We start from the raw sequence: 6,272 nt of genomic DNA, 5'->3' as shown, positions 1-6,272 counted from the left end.
AACACATTTGTTTTTTTGCTAACTTTTGTATATAGAACCTTTAAAGCAGTGTTTGTTCTGTAAGATAGCAGTACATAGAACATTTAGAACATTTGATTGTGTTTTCAGACGTCTGTATATAGAAATTTATGAGCGTAAGTTGTTTTGTCAGATTTCTGTTAATTACAAAAGTCTGACAGAACAACTAAATGATCTAAAGGTTCTAATTAAAATCTTTCGAACATTTGGTTGCTAAGACGAACTGCTGTATTCAGAACCTTTAGATGTATAGTTGTCCTGTCAGACTTCTATATATAGAATATTTTAAACACTTGTTTGTTCTGATAAACCTCTGTATTTGTAGATCCTTTAGAGCATACGTTGTTTTACTAAATTAACTCATCATATATACCAGGACTAAATTTTGTATATACGCCAGACGCGAGTTTCGTCTACAAGAGACTCATCAGTGACGCTCGAATCCAAAATAAAGTTCAAAAGGCCAAATAAAGAACGATGTTGAAGAGCATTAAGGACCAAAATTCCTAAAAGTTTTGCCAAATACAGCTAAGGTAATCTATGCCTGAGGTAGAAAAGACTGAGATTTTCAAAAATTCTAAACCTCTGTTTATAGAACATTTATACTATTAGTTGTTCTGTCAGACCTCTGTATACAAAACCTTTAAAACATTTGCGTGTTATTATAACGAATTGCTGTATATAAAACCTTTAAAGCACTCAGTCTGGTTGCTTTGTCGAACTTCTATATACAGAACCTTTAGAGCATTAGTTGTTCAGCCAGAATTCTAAATATAGAACATTGTGAGCATTGGTTGTTCTGTAAAACGTCTGTACATAGAACATTTAGAGCATTCGTTGTTCTGTCAGACTTCTATAAACAAAACATTAGAGCATTTGTCAATCTGTCAGACGTCTGTACAAAGAACCTTTAGACCATTGGTTGTTCGGTCAAACGTCTGTACATAGAACCTTTAGAGCATTGTTTTTATTCTGTCAAAATTCTATTCAAAGAACTCTAACTTAAGAGCATAAGTTCTCTGTCAATTGTGAAATTGACTACAGAGGCAATATGAGATAATTGGTATACAATTAGGCAGGCGGTACCAAAAGAAGGGTATAAGATACCAGAGGGACATAAAAACTCATAGTTCGAAAACAATCTGACAACGCCATGGCTTTAAAAGAAAAAAGACAGACAGACGAATAAAAGTATAGAAAACACAACATAGAATACTAAGACTAAGCAACACGAACGCAATAAAAATAAAAATAAATAAAGTGCTGCGGAAGGGTAAGTAGGTCGTGCTCTACATGTGGCTTCCTTCGTGTTGCTTATGTTATGACAAAGTCGATAAATTGTCTTATTCGGTGGAACATATTTTAATGAAAAATGAACAGGATTGTAGTTACATCATAAGGAACATATCCGGTATCATCTTTTTTGTTGTTAAACTTGTAGAAAATGACACATGCATTCGGAAATTGTCAAACTGATAAGTGGGTTAATTTTATTTTGGATGTATTGAATATTCTTAGATACATGATTTTTTTTAAGCAGTTATTTACTTTAAACAAGCTGGCAGTAACTGCAAGTTCTCCTAGATCTATACTAAGTGAATTATATTTATGAGGATAAATATCATGTTACATGCTATTACATCAATGTCTCAAGTCCAGAAAAGTTTGGGCACCCAAAACCACGATAAACAACACCACATTATGTATATGCCTGTCGATAGTCAGGAACCAGTAATTCCGTGGTTGTTGATTGTTCCTGTGTGTCAAATTTGTTTATCGTTTATTGTTTTGTACATAAACCTGTTAGCTTAACTCAATGTTGAAAATTGTTTTATCTTTGTCCTTTTGTGGCACTGTATGACTATGTGGAACGTATGTTGGTCATTATTGACATCCATATTATGAGCTTTAGTTGTTGAATTTGGTGTCCTTTTATCTGTTACGCTTTGCACGGTATTTGTTTTTTATCGACCATTTTGTTGCATTAATAAGACCAATTAATTCTACGTATTACTTACAAATTATGATTCCTCATTTAGCCAAAAAAAAAAAAAAAAATGCTACTTCTATTTAAAAGAATATTTTTTATCATATAATGAAGAGGTGATTCTGTATTTTTTATTCGTTTTTGTAATCGCAAGACATTACAAAAAACCCACCAAACATCTAATTGAAAAGTACAGACTGCTGAATGAATTTTGATAAAATTGGTACAAATTGAAAATGATTTGAGCATACTCATAATGTGCTGCGGTAACGATATATATTATGTTAGGTCGAGTCTTGAAGCCATTTTATAAATACCGTAGAACTGTAAGAGTACACAAAAATTCCAGCAATCAGATCGATATTGAAATATTTCCAAACATATCATATTTGAATTATTTTTTCATTATTGTCCATGTCTGTTTTAAAGGTTACCAAAAAGCCATTATAAAAATTATTTCTGCATCACAATGTTAGTTAACGTTTAAAGTGATTAAAATTTGTTATCGACAACAAAGTGGGACGAGAGATACCGGACGGAAAAATGAACAATTTGATTTGTTTTATTTTTTATTAAGCCTGCAGGGATTAAAAATTGTTATACAATGTATCATTGAAGTTGTCTGTGTCCCCGATAATTTTACCACGCTAAATTGAAAGTTTATGCACGAAAAAGCAATGTAATGTAATATGCATTATTTAATTTTCATTGTTTGAAAAATTGGCGTGTATGTTTATTTATGTCTTTGCTTTTGAAACGTTCTGCATACTGATATTATATTAGGAGATTTGATAAATCTATGAAAAGGGAATGAATCAGATATACAAATTTGAATTCAATCAAAGTGTTTTAAACCATGCACTAGTCAAGGGTGTGTTGAAAACGAAAGATACGTCGTCATAATATCATGCAAAGGGTTTTTGGGGGAAGGAAAAACGGCAGTGTTTGGGTCTTAAAGTTTGATTGAAACAAAACCGATAGTTTTGAAATAATCATGCGATTTATGCGTATTAATTTGCGCGTTTAATAAGTATTTTAATTGCCGACATGTTCGGAATAATGTATGTTGCATTTGCGGTAATAACATTAGTCTTTTGTTTTAGAAAATAGTTACAGAGACTCAGGGGAATATGCTAGTACTATTGTTCGGTTTATGTACTTAAATTTATTTTAACATAACCGTCTAACAGAAGTATGTGTAAAACTCTCTCTTTTATGTATTTCAAGAACTGTAAATCATTTTATAATTCAAATTTTATGATTTCAATTCTAACATTTTAAAATAGTATTAAAATAAAAATAAAAATCAAGAGGAGATAAAGGTGCTGTTTCTGGCAATCAAAACGAGTATTATTTGAATCAAAAGTAACAAAAAACACACAATTCAGATGTTGCTGGTATTGGTATGAAGGTGCTCGTTTTCTTGAAGGCATTGAAACATTTTGTGAACATTAGTTTAAAAAATTAACAATTGAAGGCGGGTTATCTAAAATTCATAACAAAAAAGTTGCAGCACAAAATAACCTTGTTACCAACTGTTTCTACTCTGCTGGTGGTTTGACTGTAGTACAAATGATGACAAAATATTGTCAATTTACAAAAATTGACAATCTTAAGCAGTGTGATATATGTATTTTTTTAAGTTAATTTAGGAGGAAACAAGTTTTATATGTGAAAAATATAAAATCAGTTATCTTAACATGCAATAACCAGTTTTTGTTTGTTCAAAGTGCATATATCTGACGTTCGGTACAAAAGTCGCCTAGATGAAAACAAAAACTCTGTCGCGCTTTGTTACAGTGACTTAGTTGAATACAAAACGTAAAGTATGTCTCATTGATAATCATACCATATCTTCTTATATACACATTAACAGAAAAACAGAAAAAAAAACCAGAAAAGATGATTCAATTTGTACTATTGTGTGATTGTTGAGTTCGCTGTCAATATGTGGTTATCTTGATAGAACATTATTTATAAAATCGTCATTCAATAATTAGATATTTTCTGTTTCCGTGTCCGTTGATGACAAACATCGAAAGTCACAATTTTTCGCGTTTATCAAAAGTCTGCACCGTAGGAAAATCTACAAAGAGGCTAACATGATAATATAATGTTTACTTTATGCAACTGGCATACAAGTGAGGGGTTTAGCGCTATAAAAACAGTTTCAATACACCAATTTCTACATTTGAAAATGCCTGTATCAAATATAAAAAAAGAAGATGTGGTATGTTTGCCAATGAGACAACTATCCACAAAAGACCAAAATGACACAGACATTAACAACTATAGGTCACCGTACGGCCTTCAATAATGAGCAAAGCCCATACCGCATAGTGATCCATAAAAGGCCCCGATAAGACAATGTAAAACAATTCAAACGAGAAAGCTAACGGCCTTATTTATGTAAAAAAATGAACGAAAAACAAATATGTAACACATAAACAAACGACAACCACTGAAATACAGGCTCCAAGTCAGGAATATGACAGTTGTTGTCCATTCGTTTGATGTGTTTTATCATTTGATTTTGCCATTTGATTAGAAACTTTCTGTTTTGAATATTTCTCAGAGATCAGTTTTTTGTGAGTTTACTTTTTATTCTTATTGTGACTTTAGACTGTCGTAAATTTTGATTAAACAACATTTAATTTTCAGATGAAGAATAAGTCGGTCACTCTAAAAAAAATTAACCATATCTGATATATTGAAGGTCGAAATTTAATGTGGGTTAAGGAAGTTTATCTAAATTTTAGTTATATTGGTATATATTACATGTATCATGTTTGAATAATTAATGATTTTGAAAAAAATATAATTACAAAAGGGAATTTAGATAAATGCTTTACATTTTTAAATGTTTATTTTTGTATGAATAACGTTATATGTGGTTAGCCGAATGCAACTACTTAGAAACAAAGTAGACTTTCATTCTATGTTATATTTAGAGTTTAGATATTGTACTTGGTATATTTACTGCATACAGATGAATTAGTGATTTATTTTAGTTAGAGGAATTCCCATTAACATGACATTTTTGTCATTTGAATAAATTAAAACACAATTTATAAGATTTAGTAAGGGAAGAAAACCCTATAACAGTTTATTTAATGAGTAAATAAGGAAATCATTAAAGCGCGCACGTGATGAATAAAATTTATATCATAAATATAATTTACACTATTTATATACTTTAAACAATTAATATTCGTTACTCTATAAATATACTTTACAAAACATATATACTTTCCACTATTAATATACTTTACTATCAGTGAAAATACACCTACTTCATGTAATTGCAGTAATTCCGAATATATTTATGGCCCAATTTCCCATGTTATAACAGAGATCTTAACATCGTTCAAGACCGAGAGTTAAAATCATTCCTCAGTAAAGGACCTAAATATCGTCCCCCGTCAATTATTAATTGGAATGAGTGTCGTAATATCATCCACGACTCACTCCATACTTACTGTATGAAATGGATAAAACGGGAAAAAGCTGACAAAAAATCTTTGGACTCTTTTTTTAATTCAGTAATGAAGATAGTTGATATACGTATTCAACATTTTAAAGAACATTTTACTATAAACCCTTACAACAATAAACCTATTTCTCGTATCAAACATAAACTAAAAGAACTAGCCAAGGAATTTGTTTTTGTCCCGGCAGATAAAGCTGCTAATAATATTATTATTGTTTGACGTAAATTTTACATTGAGGTTCTGAAAAAGGAAATCACCAATTCATCAACATTCCAACTGACTCCATTTTCAGAAAACGAAATCTGTAACAAACATAAACTTTTAGGCACCGCTTTACAAGCAGAGCCAAATACAATGAAAGTCCCAACTATGTATTGGCTTCCGAAGCTACACAAAACACCTTACAAATATAGATTTATTTCGTCTTCAAGCCATTGTTCAACTACTAAATTGTCTATTCTTCTTACCAGCACACTTGGTACAATTAAAAACCTGATAATAAATTGTTCAAATAAGGCCTTCGAAAATAGTGGAATAAATTACGTTTGGAGTGTCAAGAACTCGTTGGAAGTACTTGATAAATTGCATGCTTATATTGGTGATTTTGAATCTGTTCAAAGTTTTGATTTTTCTACCCTGTATACCACATTGCCTCACATTCTCATTAAGAAAAAATTCACACACCTCATTAAATGGGCATTCAAAAAATCAGAATGTGAATATATATGTTCAAACTCTTTTAGGTCATTTTTTAGTAGCAATAAACAAAAAAACTA

The sequence above is a fragment of the Mytilus edulis genome, chromosome 4, assembly GCF_963676685.1.
Source record: "Mytilus edulis chromosome 4, xbMytEdul2.2, whole genome shotgun sequence".
NCBI lineage: Eukaryota > Metazoa > Mollusca > Bivalvia > Mytilida > Mytilidae > Mytilus > Mytilus edulis.
This window is presented reverse-complemented; position numbering follows the sequence as displayed.